The sequence below is a fragment of the Nelumbo nucifera genome, chromosome 1, assembly GCF_055504915.1.
Source record: "Nelumbo nucifera cultivar China Antique chromosome 1, China Antique-T2T, whole genome shotgun sequence".
NCBI classification, from domain to species: Eukaryota; Viridiplantae; Streptophyta; class Magnoliopsida; order Proteales; family Nelumbonaceae; genus Nelumbo; species Nelumbo nucifera.
The window spans coordinates 45,765,292-45,784,654 of record NC_142649.1 but is presented as its reverse complement, the minus strand read 5'-3'; the positions used below and the strand labels follow the sequence as shown (position 1 = coordinate 45,784,654).

Below are 19,363 nucleotides of genomic sequence, written 5' to 3'. Positions count from 1 at the left end.
AAGACACATTTCCTACTCCTAGCGGCAAATTTGTCACGGTCCCGAGTATGCAAAAACCACAAGCAACCAAAAACTGTGAGATGTTTATAAGAAAGACTTTGTCCAAATAGCATCTCGTAAGGTGTTTTACCACCAAGAAGAGTCGAAGGTGTCCAGTTAATCAAGTACCCTGCGGTCAAAACACACTCACCCCAGAAATTGATCGGAAGATGAGCTTGAAACCTGAGTGCTCTGGCCACATTCAAAATATGACGATGCTTTCTCTCCACACGACCATTTTGTTGTGGTGTTCCAACACAGGAAGTTTGAAATAAAATTCCTTGCTCGTCAATATATGATTTCAAGGATTTAAACTCTGTTCCATTATCACTTCTCACCACCTTAACCTTCTTATTAAATTGTTGCTCAATCATTGCACAGAAATTTTTGAGTGTTCGACCAACTTCACTTTTTTCAACCAGCAAATAAATCCAAACTGCTCGAGAATAATCATCAACAATTGTCAAAAAATATACAGCACCACAAGATGCATGTACTCTATAAGCACCCCATAAGTTACAATGAATCAATGCAAAACAATTAGTCACTTTATTGCTGCTTTGAACAAAAACATCTCTAGTTTACTTTGCCTTCAAACAAACATCACAGGTTTTGTTCTTACTATTACTGATATTAAGAAGCAAGCTAACAGTTTGATAAGAAGGGTGTCCCAATCTCCGATGCCACAAATCGCATGACCCAATTCCATCTGTCTTGTAAGCACGAACCGGCGCCACACCCTTGAAGACATAGACCCCATCAAGCTGTTCACCCGCACCAATCAGAGTCCTCGAGATGTGGTCCTGTATCACACACAACTTATTAATAAACATCACAATACAATCTGTGTCATGAAATAACCGACCTACTGACAATAAATTACAATTGAGTTTTGGGACATATAATACGTGACGCAATTTAAAATTACTTCCAAGTTCAATAGTGCCTTCTTTCACGGCCTCGATGTGTGCACCGTTGGGTAACCTAACAGGACAAGGTGCAACATCATAGGTGTCGACGAGCACATTTAAATTCCCTGTCATGTGATGTGATGCCCCAAAGTCAATAATTCATTCAGTGGAGTAATTCTTACGAGAGAGTTTTTCATTAGTACTGGTTTTGTAAGTATTAAGCATGCTTACAAGAGTCTACCATTGCCCGTCATTAAGCCTGCTCAATCCGGTCTGGTCTCCGTCAGTCACAGCTGCATCAGCAGCCACCTCACGCCCCGCTGATGACTGAGCAGCATGAGCTCTTGTCGTGCCTCGACCACATCCGTGATGAACACACAATTTACCTATAATTTATGAGGTCTTTGAATGGAGTTTTATGCTGGTTTAATTAAATTTTGCCCTATTTTAGCTTGATTGCAAGAAAGATTTCAGGGGCAACCAACTCAAGGAAAAGAAGGCAAAGAGCAAGAGAAGAAAGCCCAAAATTTATCAAATTCAGCCCAGCCCAGCCATGATAGAAAGGGAGTATATTCGACCCAAGTAGTGCAAGCTAACTCTTTGGGAGAACCCATGAAAAGAAGCCTAGCAAGAAGGAAATTTCGGCCCAGCAAAGAGGATGCCCATTCTTAGTCCAAAGAATAGCCTAGAATGTAGCCAACATGTGCTCAAAAGCAAACTAAGTTGCAGCCCAAAGGGAGCTAGGGGCGGCAACTCCTAGAAGTTTCTTGAAGAGAATGAGGGAGCACTCTAGAAGGTTCAAGAGGGGTGTAATACACCCAATTCTAGAGGCTTCAAGAAGAGGCAAGAACTTCCTTGAAAGCCTATACAATGAGGCCTCTAGAGGGGGGAGAGGTGTTCATTTTCCCAAGTTCAAGGCTCTCCATTCCTTTGGGATTCGAATTCCTTAAAGATAAGAAGAGAGAGCAAGGAGCTAGGCGCAAAGAAGGAGAAGGGCTGAAGAGATTCAAACAAGGAAGAAGAGAAGAATGTGAGTTCGAATTTGGGGAAAATTTGATTGAGAGATCCTTTGTTCTATTTTTACTTGGTCTTTATTTTCTTGAGTTTGAATTCAGCTTCTATCTATGTAATTTTCTCTTCCTCTCTTTCATTCTTTCTTGTTGTAATCAATGCTGTAAAATTTCAGATTGAGTAATCAAATTTCTTTATCATTCGAGTAGACCAGATCTCTTCTTGTTGTTTCTTGAATAGAGTGTGAATTCTAGATCATATTGGTCAATTTTATCTCTCACAAACTCAGATCTGAGATTTGTAAGATCTGAATTGCTTGAGAAAGAATTTAGATCTTCAATTTTCAGGTTGGCCGATTTGATCTAATGCTTGGAATTTCTAAAGTGCTTGAGAGAGACTCTAGGAATTTAGATCTATTATTCAAGAACTGAATTGCATGCAAGGTTAGAGATAAGTTGCACAATTCATTTAGTGATCAATTCAGATTTGAATTGATGCCCTTGATGTGTTTGAATTAATGCATGCATAAATGATTAGATCTTTGATAGAGATATAAGAATCATCATTCATGCATAGGATGAACATTCTCTTGAAAAAGGTTGTTCATGACCTTGGGGTTTCATCAAACCAAGGCAAAATCATGGCATATTCGAATGAGTTGAGTAGTTTGGTTGCTGAATCATGAAGTTGGGTTTTCTTGCTTACTCTTTTAACTTGAATAGAAGGTAATTGAGTGATGCTTTTTAGTTAGATTTTAGCTTAGGATTTAAATTTTTTTTATGATGTTTTGTTAATCAGATAAGAATTGGCCAATTTTGTATCATTAGTTGTTTCCTAAATCCTCGTGGGAACGATACTCTATTCACCTCTTTACTACTTGAATGGCTAGTGCACTTTCTAGTGTCACAATGAGCCATACCAGTCCGCCAGAGGGTCCACCCCCTTTTCCACGTCCTGCTCCACGCTCGGTCGACGTACTGCGGGGTCTGTCTCCTCACCATTCAGGGTATCCAATTAATTGGAAGCAATTCTTTGCTTCATGGCCAGATCGACCACAATTGTTACACAATTGTTTTGTCTTTTGAAGCAGCTCTATTGTCTCGCGATGTCTGCGAGGCTTCTCCTACAAAACCAACCGCATCTGCCCATTCCTCCTTACCTCGTGCCAACGATCAATGTTGATCTTCTTATATGATCATTGAGTAAACTTTGTTCATATTTGGACTTGGCTCCATACTCAATATGTTGGAACGCACAGTTCAAAATATATCGCCATCCAAACCCAACAAAAATTAGTGGATTTTCTCTTCTTCTCTTTCTTTAACCAATTCAGCTGCCGCTCCACACCTGCACCCGCATGTACACACGGGTACCTTAGAGTAGCTTCTCCCTAATTCGTCCCACATTGCCTTCAATTTTCCGTAATATGCAATCACTGTCTGTCCATGTTGCTTGCAGTTAGCAAGCTCGGATTTAATCTAATAAATCCGGGGTCCGTTGCCGATCGAGAATCGTTCCTTCAAATCATCCCAAAGCTCCTTGACCATCTCCATATACGTGATAGTTGAACGTAGTGATGGATCGACAGTATTGAATACCCAAGCCACCAACATCGAGTTCACAATCCACCAGAGATTGATCTCTGGAGCGTCGTTCTCCGGCTTTGTGACCATGCCTTCGATGAAACCGATTTTTTTTTTTGGCATGAAAAGTAGTTATCATCGCCTTTGCCCAATCGTTGTAGTTATCTCCTCTCAAGACCACCAGACTGATAATAATTCTAGGATTATTTGATGAATGCAAATAGAAAGGAGAGGACGGTCCAACAGACTTACTCGAGCTCTCACTGTTCCTGTCGTTGTTGGTAGCCATGGTGACCGATCAGCAAGACTCGTCAGAGATGTTCAAGCAAATGGTCGAAGATGGCTTTGGTGTCGATGTGATTCCGTTGCTCAACGTCAGTAGTAATATCTTACCCAAGGTGATTGATTATTGCAAGAAGCACGTCGAGTTTGATTCCAAGAAGAAGATGGATGATCCGAATGAGGCTTATGAAGAAATCAGGAACTGGGACTCAGAGTACATCAACGTCGGTGTCGATGAGCTTTACCATCTTATAATGGTTGCCAACTACCTTCATATCAAAGGGTTGCTGGATTTGACTTGCCAGAACCTGGCTCTGATACCATGAAAAATTTCGGAAGCCAAAGGTTGTTCTTTCCATTGTTATCTTATGATATATATATATACAAACTTGATGGAGTTTCTTGCTCTCAAAACTTTCTAAAAACCCTACGTCCTAAATGCAATGCCACTTCTATCTCCAAAAGACTTCCTAATCCAAAAAGAATATCTTCCTAAAAACAAGGCTGCTAAAAACAAAACTTCTAAAACACAAAGGTTCCTAACTGTATAGGAAAATATACAGATCTAGGATCTCCTAGGACTCTCGTGAATCTCGTCCAATAACTTTCACTCCCTCCCTCAGATCGTAATCAATCTAAATACAAGAGAAATAGAAAAGGACTACAACAAAGCTAACTACATGGAGATGATGAGGCGTATCTAACGATGTCTAGGCCTGAAACCGATAAGTGAACAGAGCAACTGGGATAGTGACCAAAACTTACGATCAGTAGTTCGGTGAGAAGAAATGGCACTTTAGGTGTGGACTTCGCCTAAACTGAGAGAAGAGATCCCCGGGTGATATCTCCTATCACCGGCTTACTCCATTCGAATGGTGAGCAAAATCATAGAGCATAGCTCATGTAATCAGTTGAGTAATATGAAGGGTGATGGGGAAAAAATAATATGATGAAGAGGATGGATGAGGGAAGTTGTGAGGATGATGAGAGAGATGAGGAGAAACTACTTGATTGTTGCCTCTAATGCGCCACTACAACTAATCTCAGCGGCGGAAGGGAGCTATGACGCACAGTTTGGGAAATGTAAAGGAGGTAATGGAGAGAGAGAGGACAATGAAGGGATAAAGGACTTTGGAGAGTGTGAAAGGAGGAATGAATAAAATGGTCGAGGAAGGGTTGATTTGCCGCCGCTGTTCACCAAAGAAGACGATGAATAGTGGCGAAGAATAATAAGTTTTCGAGATTAGGTTAAATCAAAGCATTCGGTTAAATTTATATTGAGCATTAGGGGCATTTTCATAATTTTTGCAAAATTTGAGGGTAATTTTGTAATTTTGTGACTTTGGGTAAACAACGGTCTAGGGGTCAAACCAAGGGTTCTGATTCAATGATGGGGGTTTTAGGTCAATGATCAAAGGGTTGAAATGGATTTTGGATACAAAGAGGGGTTTTGTATGAATAGGCTAATGGGATTGGTTAGAACAAAATCTTTTTTGATGAATGGACAAACAAGGGTATTTTGGGCTAAAATTTTACAGGATGAGGTTTTTGGACATTCTAACTTGATTAGTAGGGTTAGATTGGCCCAATAGGGACCGGATTGGGCAGATTTGAAAAGGTAGTGGTTCGATCAATTTAGGGTTTCTAAATAGAACCTTGGTGCAATAAAGGGGCAAACAAGGGTATTTTAGGCTGACATTTTACATGTGGGTATTTTAGGGTGTCCAGGATCTAGTGGTATTGTCCGATTGGTTCAGGGGTGGTCAAGATCATAGGAATTTGGGTCAATATGAAGATTTAGAATGAAATCCTGGTTTGGAAGAAGGGTAAATGGGGGAATATTGGGTTAAAACTTTATGGGCAGGTGTTTTGGTATGTTTAGGGTTCAAATGCATGGTTTTATTGGCTCATATGTGTTTGGTCAATGGGATCTGGGTTTGGGGTGTTTTAGGCTAATGATAAGGGTCGAAATGGAATCTACACTTGATGAGAGGGTAAACAGAGGAATTTTGAGTTGAGATTTGATGGGTAAGTATTTTGGGGGGGGGGGGTCTTTAGTCTGATGGTGGTGTTTGATATGAGAGTCAAAGTGTAGACGGGGGTTAATCGGGGTCATCGGATTGGCATCAAGTAAAATTAATGGTGGATTTGAGGGTTCTTGGGCAAAATTTGAGCTATTTGGGATTTTTGGCATTTTGAAGGGATTGGAAGGGTCTGATCAAGAATTTGGAGTGAATTGGAGGTTCAGGTGACAGATTGAGCAAAAAATTAGGTGTTAACAAAAGGGTAAGTATATTAATCAACAATTGACAATCCATTTTATTAGTCAAATCAAGCAAGTGTAAAAAATTATTATACAATCATTTGATTTTTTAAAGTAATTTTTTTATCAAAAAACCTCACATAAATTGAATATACATTTAATGAAAGGTAATCATAAATCCAAATATTTTATTTTAAATAAAACAAAACTTATATACTAGAAGAAAATGATTAGAAACACATAACGTGGAATGTGTAACAAATTTTACATAGCAAATCCAAAAAGTATAATACAATTACTCAAACACTAGTGGCAAGGTCCAAAGCCACATATTGCCATATGGTAAGGACCCAAAATAGACTAGTCTATGATGTTATCGTATTCTTCCATAGTGATAAGGTCCAAAGTGAAGTCACCTAATCTCAAAATGTGAATAAATTCAACAATCCATACATGAGCCTCAACAAGAGATCTAATAGTAATAAATCAACATAACCAACTTAAGGATAACAAATTCATAACAGTTGATGGAGGGTGATTTGACCCGACCCCTTGAGACGGTAACACGTGGACATGACTTAGCATAAGTAATAGCTCAGCACCACAGCCTAACTACAACTAGGTAACGAGCCCGCAGGATAGCTCGATACGTCACAGCTTGCTATAGGGTGAACTCGCTACAACGCGAGCTCGAGGACCCCCGATGTATTGAAAGGGAATACTCCAAGACAAGTATATCCCAGCTCGTGAGCTAGGATAACCGCCCAACACTTAGGCAGAAAAACTGCCCCAAAGGCAACTTTAAGAAGAATCACCTCAAAGTACCCCTAGGAGCTCGCTACAAGGTAGCTCGCGACAGGATAGCTCGCTACTAAGCGACGAGATGTTTTCAGGAAGCTTCTATCTAACAAGACCGTACCCATCAGACTGCGCCACGTCTCCTGACTGGCGGCGCAGTCCTTGCCAACCCGACAGACTGCACCCACGTCTCTCGACAAATGGTGGCATGTCTGTCCTCCCGGGACGTGTCACTCCTCCGATTGGGTAGTACTCTACAACGGTTACCTGCGCAGCCCTGGCAGATAATGGTTGCGACAAAGGCCCAGTGGCGGTTACACCTGATTTGACAAGAACGCCCATATTTAAGAGCCCCTTGGTCGAAGGGGAAAAAGATATCTTGAAGTATAAAAAAGGTATCTTAAAGTATCTTGAGCATCTTGAATATATCTAAACTTTCTCTTGAGCTAATCTCAAACATTCGGTGATCTAGCGTAACCTACACTCTTAGCCTTCTTTGCACTCTTTACTACTTCCTCCAGCATTCTAACTTAAGCATCGGAGTATTCCCATTGGGCAAGTCCCCCGGGAATCCTTCACCGTCTTCTTCTCAGGTACCGTCCGTCGCCAGCTAGGAGCCAATCAGCCACCAACTAGGAGTGCCCAGATTGCGCAGCATAATTTGGCGTCGTCTATGGGAAACGCTTCAAAAAGCCTTCCTCTAGTTTTTTACAAATTCCTTCTAAGAACTTATCTTTCATGGCCTCCTCCAGCAACGCCGGACGTGGTGCCAGCCAGAACGCTTCTGGGGAGCAACCCCAACTCCCCACAGTCTATATCGGACAGTTCACCGTCTCCCACTTTGTGGACGGAATCCCTAGTTTGAATGTGCCTCTCATAGTGGCACCCGTGAACGCTCCACTCCCTTCCATTGTTGAAGCGACCTTTGCTGAACCTTCGATTGTGCACCCAATGACCAACCAGAACCAGTTAGAAGACTTAGTGCAGTGCATGCGAGCCATGCAAGCTCAAATGCAGCAGTTCCAGCAGTTCCAACTCTACCAGCAACAAGTACTGCATCAGGTCTCTCAGTACCAGTACCAGTAGCAGTTCCCTTCCTTGCCTCAGGCCCAGCAGCCGCTTCCCCCTTCGGCACCCGGCCACGAAGCAAACCAAGCCCTCCCGCCGGAGCGAACGACTTCACCGGGGAGAAGCCTCTCAGGCCCAGGATCCTTCTAAGAGCCAAGCCTCTTCCTATGGTAGAAAGAAGAGGCCAGCCACCCCTGCCTTGCAGCCTGTGGGCAAGTCAAGGGCCTTCCAGCCAGTCAAGCCCGCATCGCCCCAGCACTCGTAGTTCGAGCTTCTGCTCGCAAAAAATCCGTTTGAGGTCCTAGCCGCAGACTATAGGCAGGGCCCTTCGGTTCAGAGCTACCACCAGCGATCCGAGCCCATCGAGCTCGGTAACACTGAAGCAAGAAGCACCAATGCTGAGCCAACAAAGCAGCAGCAAAGACGTCGGCGAGCTCGCCGAACTACTACTCGTGTCTCACCCGAGCTCAAAGGTAAAGAGGAGGTGAGCTCAGGTGAAGTAAAAGCTACTCCTCTCCTTTCAGTTCCTTCCCCACTATCTCCAGAACTCCTTGTTGTCCCCATGCCAAGGGACTTCAAGCTCCCTCCACTGGACAAGTATGATGGATCCTTCGATCCGAATGATCATGTGGACGCCTTTCACTCCCAGATGCACCTGGCAAGAGCCAGTGAATCCTGCATGTGCGTGGCCTTCTCCACCACCTTCAAAGGGGTAGCCCGCACATGGTAACGAAACCTCACGCCCGGTTCGATAAGAAGCTGGGCACAGTTCGTGCAAGTCTTCACCTCCCACTTTGTCACCAGCAAGAGGTGCTTAAGAACTCAAGAAAGCCTCCTCGGCATAGTTCAAAAGGAAGGGGAGTCCATTCGGAATTACATCAAGCGGTTCAACGATGCTTGTTTACAGATATCCGATCTGGACCCCGCAATTCGTCCCACCGCAGCCAAGCGAGGTATTACCCACAAAGAGTTCAAGTAGCACGTGGTTGTCAATCAGCCCAAGACCGTGACCGAGTTCCTCAAGCTCGCAGATTGGTTTAATAGGGACGGAGGAAGAGATCAACCAGAAGGGCGAGCAGGCCCTTGAGAAAAGAAAGAGGGAACTAGAGCCCCCAACTCAGGGTGACAACAAGAAGAAAAAGGACCAAGCTCGGAGGTCAAAGCCAAATCAGCCTTTCTGAGCTCCAGCAGCAGAAATGGACTACATGCCCCTCAACGCGAAGCGGGCTAAGATCCTCATGGTGATCAAGGATGCCCCATACGTGAAGTGGCCACCTCGGCTGAAGGCCGACCCTAATGTTAGAAATAAAAATTTGTATTGTAGTTTTCATAAAAATCACGGTCACAGCACCGATAATTGTAAAAACCTCCACGACGAGATAGAGGAGCTCATCCATCGCGGGTATTTGAGAAATTTTATACAAAATAATAATAATAATAATAATAATAATAATAATAAAGCAGGTCGGGAAGGGGAGCAGAGTAGAGATGCTCCCGAGTCTAGTAGGCAGGCAGAACATTCGTAGAAGTAGCCCCCGAAGAGAGACCAGTTCAGGGGGCCATCCACGTGATAGTTGGAGGTTCGATTGTGGCGGGCTGCACTTCAACTGTAGCTCGTGCATCAGCTCGCGAGGCCACCAGGGAAGAGCAGAACCCCCCGAAGCGGCTAAGGATGGAAGACCCGATCTTCTTCACAGAAGATGACGCGCACGGGGTCCACTACCCCCATGATGATGCACTCGTCATAAAGGTGAAGATCAACGACTTTGAAGTCAGGCGCATCCTCATCGACTCAGGCAGCTCAGTAGACATCCTCTTCAAAGCAGCCTTCGACCAACTTCAGCTCCAAGAGAGCCACCTGAAGCCTGCGAACACTCCCCTGGTAGGCTTTAGCGAAGAGGACGTCAGGCCCCTGGGAAGGATTATAGTACCTGTGGAAGTCGGCACATGGCCTAGCATAGTGAGGCTCAACCACGATTTCTTAGTGGTCGCAACCCCCTCCTTGTATAATGCCATAGTAGGTCGGCCGATCACCCATGCCTTACGAGCTGTGGTCTCCACTTACTACTTGGCCATGAAGTTCCACGGACTTCGGAATCAGGATAGCGGGAGGTGACCAGCTTGAGTCTCGCAAATGCTACGTCGGTGCCCTCAAAGGGAAAGCCAAGGTGGCTGACGACCTCGAGCTGGAGCGACCTACGGAGCAAAGCGAGGAGCGAGCTGCGCCCACAGAAGAGACCGTCTCCATCCCGGCATCAACAAAGGACCCGACCCGAACACTTCAGATCGGCGCTTCCATTGAGGAGCCTCTGCGAACTAAACTGGTACACTTCTTACTTGAAAATTTAACATTTTTGCATGGTCTGCGGCAAAAATGCCCAGCATAGACCCTCACATCATAACTCATAAGCTTAATACTGATCCTGTAGTTAGGCCCGTTAGACAGAAGAAACGCAACCTAGCCCCAGAGCGATGAAGAGCAGTCGACGAGGAGGTCGGGAAGCTCCTTGCAGCCGATTTTATCAGGGAAGTCCATTACCCGAGCTGGGTGGCCAACCCCGTTCTAGTAAAAAAAGGCTAACGGTAAATGGCACATGTGCATCGACTACACCGACCTGAACCGAGCTTGTCCAAAGGATTGCTTCCCACTCCCCAGGATCAACCGTCTAGTGGACGCAACCTTGGGGCACAAATTGCAGAGTTTCCTAGATGCCTACTCGGGCTACAACCAGAACAGAATGGACCCGGCTGATGAAGAAAAGACTGCCTTCATAACCGAGCTTGGCCTGTACTACTACAAGGTCATGCCCTTTGTTCTAAAAAATGTCGGGGCAACCTTTCAAATACTTGTAAATAAGTTGTTTGAACCATTGATTAGCCGAAAAATAGAGTGTTATGTAGACAACATGGTCGTCAAAACCCAGTTTTCATGTGATTTAATACAAGACCTGCATTCATTTTTTGAAATTTTGCGTAGATTTAACATGAAATTGAACCCAAATAAGTGTGCCTTTGGTGTCACCTCGGGTAAGTTCCTGGGGTACATCGTTAATCGGCGTGGCATTGAGGCTAACCCGGACAAAGTAAAGGCCATCCTAGACATGAGACCACCCCGAAAAATGAAGGAGGTTCAGAGGCTAAATGGTCGAATAGCTGATCTGAGCCGCTTCATGTCCAAGTCGGCAGACCGTTGCCTACCTTTCTTTAAAGCAATTAAAAGCAAAGGGTTTGAATGGACCCAAGATTGTCAGCTCGCGTTCGACGAGCTCAAAAAGTACCTCGCTAGCATACCGGTCTTAACTCGACCCAAAGAGGGCGATGTTTTAGAGTTGTACCTCTCGGCAAGTGACGAAGTGGTTAACTCGGTACTAATAAAAGAGGTAGATCGGGTCCAACGACCTATCTACTATGTTAGTAAGGTGTTGCAGGGAGCAGAGACGAGATATCCGAAGATAGAAAAGCTAGCCTACACACTGGTTATTGCAGCTCGAAAGCTCCGTCCGTACTTCCAAGTTCATACTATTGTCATCCTCACCAACAAACATCTGAGGTAATTTCTACTCAAGCCCGAGGTCTCTAGTCGACTGACGAAGTGGGCCGTTGAGCTCAGCGAGTATGGACGCCCAAAGATTGTGGAATAAGGGGCGAATTTCAAAAATTTATCTCTCCCTTCAATTGGGAATCGTATTCCCTATTTAGAAAATCATATTTTCAAGGATCAATCTTGAACCATAAACTGAACCAGATCTGAACCAAAAGGAGTGGGAGAGGATTATACCTGATACGGAGAAATACTATCTCCCAATGGAGGTGTTCACGCCCAAGGAAGGATCCAAAATCTGCTCCCACTGAAGATGGCGCAGTGAAGGATGGAGCAGAATCAACAACGTTCTTCAAAAGAACTTGACCCTTCACAAGAATCAACCGGACGGCTTGTGAGTACAGCTCCAACCAATCTTTTCCCAAAAGATTGAGATCAAGATCAAATCTTGATTGCTCCCAAGAACTGGAGATCGAACTGAAGGACTGGCAATGGCAGGAAGGTGGCGGCAGGAGAGAATTCGCAATATGCAGGAAATCTCTCAATCTCTCTTTCTTTAAGAGAAGAATGTTGTTGATGATCTAAAAGGCTGCCGCCCCCTTCCCCTTTTATAATCTCAAAGGGATCAGCTCCTAATCAGATTAGGAGTTGCTAATCCAAATCATATTTGGGTTAGAAGTCCCTTAGTGATAAGGGATAATCCTTATCTTATCTGCAGATCAGATCAGTTGTCTCCTAATCTAATTAGGAGGTTTCCAGATCTAAATCTTATTTAGATCTTGGACTCTCTGAGTGGATAGGGTCTAAGCCCAATCCTTTTAGCTGACCCACTTCAGAATTCGCCCCCTTTAAATGACTGATCAAATCAGCCTAGTTCGAAATGGGCTTAAGGCCCATTTAAGGTTATGTACTCAAAAACCTTCCAAATTGCTGCCCAGTTGGGCTTCCTTGTATGGCGTGGGACCCAAGCATTGATCTACACATCAGCCACATGGGTTCAGCCCAGCCTTTGTTACAAGGCCTGGCCGAATGCACTGCTGAAGACAATGTACCCCCTGAAACCCATCAAATGAGCTCTATGGGCCCAACACTTACACTAAGTGGTCCCTGGGCCAAGCCACCTTGTAACACCCAGGGACTGTGGGCAGATGCAAGATTAACCCATCAGGTATTATCCTCAATGGTCTTACACTTAACCTCTCATCCCATAATGATCATACACTGCCCGACAAGAGAGGACCTCTCCCTCGGCTGCAAGGAACAGTGTTGCACTCTCCAGTCATATGGATCCTGGGAATTAAAACCTTCTTGCAAACATTTTAGAAACCATATATATATTCTTTTATATCTTATATAAAATATATTTTGCAAAACAAATCTCAACGGTTGAAATCGGCTGCCGGCAGTCTTGGTTTCCATCAGTGAGAGTGCATCCCCGATCATTACCTTTGTCCGAAAAAGGGGTTGATCCTGTCACTATGATCACCCACTCAGATGAATTCTCGGACTGTCCCAACATACCCAGGTTTTGACCCCCGCTAAGGATCTCACTGATTGGTACATCAAAGATAGCCCAATCCGACACCTAGTGCAGTATCATAATCGAGTCTAGGGGTCGGGTGTAATTTTCCAGTTTTGCCCATCAATCTCCAAGGTCCAGGGCAATACTGGAAATCTGGTCCAGTTCAAAGATTCAATTAATCCTACACTGTATGTGCCTAGGGTCTCACCCTGGCAGCTGAGACAAGCCACCCCAACCGACTTGGTGGCACTATAGTGTCAGCCTTGTCAGGATAGGTCTCCCTAGACCGACCCACTGGCTGTGAACATTCTAAACTAACACGAGTCTCATTAAGTGTCCAGTTTAAGGGTATTACACAGAAACATACCAAGGGAACATGAATCAAATATGTATCTTTATTCATTTACAATAAACTCATAAAGTACATCATTCTGATTGAAGCTAAGGGCATACAAAACTGTCTAACAGTGGAGCCGGAATCGTTCTATACGGCCCAAGTGGCACAAATTTGGAGTACGCACTACACTTCGAGTTCGCGGCATCCAACAATGAAGCGAAGTACGAAGCGCTGATATCCGGGCTGGCTCTAGCCAAAGAAGTGAAAGCCAAGCATATTGTCATCTGCAGTGATTCTCAGCCCGTGGTCAATCAAGTCACCGGCGAATATGAAGCTCGCGAACCAACTATGATTGCCTACTTAGCCAAAGTAAAAGAGGCTCTACTCAACTTCCAGTCACACTTCATCAAGCAAATCCTGAGGTCGGAGAATGCTGAGGCCTATGCCCCGTCCTGGTTAGCCAGCACCAGTGATAATACCATGAGAACTGTGTACATAGAGAACCTGCCTCGGCCTAGCATTCTCAGGGGAGCAGAGGAGGTTGCTCCTGTCGTTCAAGCAAAGCCGAGCTGGATTGACCCGCATGCGAGCTTCCTGCTACACGGGACACTCCCTGCAGACCGCAAGGCTGCCAGAAGGATAGAGCATCAGGCAGCCAAAAATGTCATGATAGACGAACGGCTGTATTAAAGATCCTACACGCTCCCCTACCGGCGCTGCTTGCGACCTTCCGAAGCCGAGCTCATGCTCCGCGACACTCATGAAGGCCTGTGTAACGGACACTTGGGGGCAGGGCCCTTGCCCAAAAAGCGCTACGACAGGGGTACTACTGGCCAACAATGAAAGCAGATGCCATTGAGCTCATCAGAAAGTGTGACAAGTGCCAGAAGCATGCCAACATCCATCATTAGCCTACTGCCGACCTCAAGTATCTCACCAGCCTGTGGCCTTTCGCACAATGGGGCATCGATATACTTGGACCGTTTCCACCAACAACACGCCAAAGGAAATTCTTAGTGGTACAATGGATTATTTCGCCAAGTGGGTCGAAGCTGAACCTCTCGTGACAATCACAGCTCGAAATGTACAAAACTTCTTTTGGAAAAATATAGTGTGCCGCTTCGGGTTACCTCGGGTCCTGATTTCTGATAACGGTAAGCAGTTCGAAGACATTAAATTCCAGAACTGGTGCCAAGACATGGGGATCCGACAGAACTTCACTTCAGTCGCACACCCTCAAGCAAACGGTCAAACAGAAGTCACGAACAGAGATATCCTCCGCGGACTGAAGGCACGGTTAGACCGAGCTAAAGGACTATGGGCAGATGAGCTACCCAGTGTTCTATGGGCTTACTGAACCACAGTGAAGACCGCCACAGGAGAGACCCCCTTCAACCTCACCTATGGTACTAAAGCAGTCATCCCAGTCGAGATCGAAGTTCCCTTACTATGACTAGAAGCGTATGACGACAAGGAAAATGAAGACGAGCTACGTACCAACCTCGACCTGCTTGACAAAGTAAGGGACCTCGCATATATCAGGACCGCAGCCTACCAGCAAAGAGTAGCTCGGTACTATAACGCCAGGGTCAAGAAGCGGAACCTCTGCGTCGGTGACTTGGTCCTTTGTAAAGTTATGGTACCTGAGCCCGATGTTGGCAAGCTCGGACCGAATTGGGAAGGACCCTATCGAGTGAAACGGGTGCTCGGGGAAGAAACATACGAGCTTGAAACTCTAGAAGGGAAATAAGTACTTTGGTAATGGAATATTGTCAGGCAGTATTACCTGTAACTACTAAGTAGACCACAAGTCACTCTCAGAGCCTAAGGGCCAAAATTCCAAGCTAACACAGGCCTCGATGCAATAAAACCCAGTCACCTCTATGGCATGGGTGAACTACTGAGTAGACCACGAGTCACTCTCAGAGCCTAAGGGTCAAAATGTCGAGCTAACACAGACCTCGGCGCGATAAGACCCAGTTGCCTCTATGGCATGGGCGAACTCCAAGAGTGGACTATAAGTCACTCCATCAGCCTAAGGGCTAAAACGCTGAGCTAACTAAGACCTCGGCACTGTGGAAGACTTAATATTCCAATAAACGGTTAAGTACAAGAGGCGTAGACAGCTCAGGTCTGAACCCTATGAAGCGTAGCTCATCTCGGTATACTGGTTGATCCCAACAAGGAACGACCTGTGAGCATACAGTTCAGGCATACATGGTAACTACTTTGGGGTATACTATAAAAATACCTCAAGCATCAAGTGATAGCTTGGGGTAACAACTACCGAAAAATCCTACTTCGGGTATGTATCTCTGACTGCTCGAGTGATAAAATCGCTTCAGCAGAAAGAAAAGAGCACACCATACTTAGTAGAAAAAGAGAAAACATTTCATTACTAATTTATGTAAATAAAAAGTCAAGCTTAACAGCTCGGGAAGAGTTCAACAAAAGCAAAATAAGGGCCCAACCGCCCAAGAGAAAGATATTTAAAACCGGGTCTTGACACCCGGGAACCACTAGAATTCATCAGAGAATAAAAACAGAAGAGCAACCGGCCTCAGGGATCCACCGCCTCCACCTCGTCATCATCCTCCGGAGAGTTAGACTCCTCCTCCTCCACCAGGTCCGCCGTCTCAGGATCCAGGCCCTTCATGGTTATGCCGTCGAGGTTGAGCCTGGAGAACTTCTTTTGGACCAGCCAGTGGCAGAGCTTAAATTCAGAGCGGTAGGAGCTCGAGCCATACTCCACCTGGAGGTCGTGGTACTCCTGGGAGTCCTTGAAGTCCCACACTGCCTTAGCCCGCTCAGCCTCCACCATGGAGTCGAGGTTCCGAGTTCGGTCTTGAAGCGTGGACTCCAAGTCTTGAACCTACTGGCGAAGAAGCTCCCTCTCCGCTGCCCACCTTGACGACTCCTCCCAGTAGCAAGTACTCTCCTCAAATAGCTGGGTGATCTGCGCCTCTTGGTCCTGGGTGAGCAGCTCCTGGGCCTCACTCCCCTTCCGAGCCTGAAGGACTTCACCTCGGGCCCGGTCGAACTCGCCCTGGAGCTTCTGCACGGTTGACCTCTGAGCATGAGCATCACCGGAGTTAATGTTGGTCTACAGAGCCATGGCGTGGATGGTGGAGTTCACCTACCAACAAGAGACTAAGGTTAGAAAGGAGGTAAAGAAAGAAAAGAAAGAGAAGGAAGAGAAAGGCCACTTACCACCATGCAGTGAGCGGAGGCTAGCCTGGCGAGCTCCTTGGGGTCCATCTCTCCCCAGCAGGCGACCTCCTCGTGGCAGACCGCCCTTCGGTTCTTTCGCGCAGCCACGATGTAGTCATTAACACCCTCCCAGTTCCCGGTAGGGAACCGTGGGAAGGGGAAGGGGCGGGATGGCCCAGACGGAGGGAACTGCCCTTGCCCCGGGAGCTCGCCCTCCTCAAGGCCACCTTCTGTGGCAACTCCCTCGGATGGGGCTGGTGGGACCTCAGGTGGTGGAGAAGCGAAGACCGGGTCAGCAGACTCGAACTCAGTACCCCCAGAAGTGGAAGCTCGGTCAGGACACGACCTCTTCTCCTTACGCTTTTGGTTGATGGAAAGAAGGCGGTGCGCGTCAACACCAAACATTATGGTTGCCAAAAATCACAAGGTATTAGTCCAGTAAAAAAAACGTTTTGCAAGGTACTACACGACCTAAGAGGTAACCTACCCGGGCTCAAGCCAGCCTGCGCAAGCTTTTCCTCGGTCAAGTAGTCCGACCAATGGAAGCCAACTGCTGCCCAGGACTGCAGTGTTTTCCAAACTTCGGGGTCCAAGTCAACCCCCAAATCCTGGATGGCGGCCCTCTAATGAGTTGGGAAGAGCCACCCTTCGGGGTTACGAACTACGAAAGTCCTGTTTTGAGGCCGGGATCCTGTTCGACAGCTCGTATAAGAGCTTGAAGCCGCAACAGGGAGAAAAATAGTAGGAACACCTTTTTGGAGGCGCTCTGGGAGAAGTATTCTTGATGCAGAGGATGGTGGGGAGGATGTCAAGGTTGAGGGGAAGACAATATTCATAAAATAAAGAAATAGTCCTAACCACATTTCGGATGGAGTTGGGGTGAAGCTGGTCAAAAGTGACGTTGAAATGGTCCAAAACCTCTACTATCAGAGGATGTAGAGGGAGACGCAGGCCAGCTACGAGTTGTTCCTGGAAGATCACGATCTCGTTGGAACCGCTCTCCCATGGATAGTTACCAGAAGGGAGACTGTAGATGAGGTCTCCGGGAAGGTTAAAATGAAGGACTAAGGACCTAAGCCTCTCCATCGACATGGAGGAAGGACTGAAGCTATTTGGCTCCCTGCTCGGAGAGGTAGAAGCAGTTTCTCCAGAAGCCTCCCGAGCTTTCGGAGCCTGCCCCAGGCTCCCCCTGAGCTCGAGGGGGCGTCTTCTTGGTCATCACCCCAGGAAAAGATGTGGTACGGATACCCAGACATATCGGCAAGATGATAAGACTCACCAGGAAAGAGATGAACTGAAGAGACGGTGTGAGCAGGAGAAGAGCTCGGGCAGCTAGATGGAGACGCGACCTCAGAATCCGAAAACAAGGCAAGTCAGCGTAAAAGAAAACGAGGCATGGGGCCCTCCTATTTATAACCTTTGTGCCCTCAAACCGACGGCTCGGATTGAGACAGATTTGACGGTTCACAGTCAAGCTGACCGCATGTCTTCTGAAACTGAAATGTGACTAGCTGCACGTCTCCCATGATTGAGGTAATGACGGCTGCACGACATCTGGAATTAAGAGCCGCTTCGGCGCGTTTTTCAGCATTCGAAAAGTCCAGAAATCCCTTGACTTCTATGCACACATTTAATGCGAGCAGTCAATCAAGTTTGAACTTTGAGTCAAATCTACCCGTCACACTTCATGAACTCCTCATGCTAAAGTAGCACCCTTAGCCCGAGGAGTTGGGGGGCAATTGATGGAGGGTGATTTGACCCGACCCCTTGAGACAGTGACACGTGGACATGACTCAGCATAAGTAACAGCTCAGCACCACAGCCTGACCGCGACTAGGTAACGAGCCCGTAGGACAGCTTGCTACGTTACAGCTCGCTACAGCGCGAGCTCGAGGACCCCTGATGTACTAAAAGGGAATACTCCAAGACAAGTCTATCTCAGCTCGCGAGCTAGGATAACTGGACTTAGGCAAAAAAACTGCCCCAAAGGCAACTTTAAGAGGAATCACCTCGAAGTACCCTTAGGAGCTCATTACAAGGTAGCTCGCGACAGGATAGCTCACTACAAGGCAACTCGCCACCAGGGTAGCTCGCTACTAAGCGACGCGATGTTTTCAGGAAGCTTCTATTTGACAAGACCGTACCCATCAGACTGCGCCACGTCTCCTGACTAGCGGCGCAGTCCCTGCCAACCCGATAGACTGCACCCACGTCTCTCGACAGATGGTGGCGTGTCTGTCCTCCCGGGACATGTCACTCCTCCGATTGGGTAGTACTCAACAACGGTTACCTGCACAGCCTTGGCAGATAACAACTGCGACAGAGGCTCAGTGGCGGTTATGCCTAATTTGACAAGAACGCCCATATTTAAGAGCCCCTTGGTCGAAGGGGAAAAAGATATCTTGAAGTATAAAAAAGGTATCTTAAAGTATCTTGAACATCTTGAATATATCTGAACTTTCTCTCAAGCTAATCTCGAACATTCAGTGATCTAGCGCGACCTACACTCTTAGCCTTCTTTGCCTCTTTACTACTTCCCCCAGCGTTCTAACTTAAGCATCGGAGTATTCCCACCGGGCAAGTTCCTTGGGAATCCTTCATTGTCTTATTCTCAGGTACCGTCCGTCGTCAGCTAGGAGCCAATCAGCCGCCAGTTAGGAGTGCCCGGATTGCGCAACATCAACAGTTATTAGAACTTTTAGGGCCTATTTGTTTGCTCTGAAGTCTGACATTTGAAAGTGCAATAATTACATTAAGAGGTGTATTGGTATTTGTGAACTTTTCTTTCCTCTAAACTC

At 46.2% G+C, this 19,363-nt stretch overlaps 1 pseudogene; it reads left to right on the top strand.

Moving 5' to 3' along the window:
• Positions 1–3,831: 3,831 nt before the first annotated feature.
• LOC104589901 (SKP1-like protein 1B pseudogene) lies at positions 3,832–4,152 on the top strand (annotated as a pseudogene).
• The last annotated feature ends 15,211 nt before the right edge of the window (positions 4,153–19,363 follow it).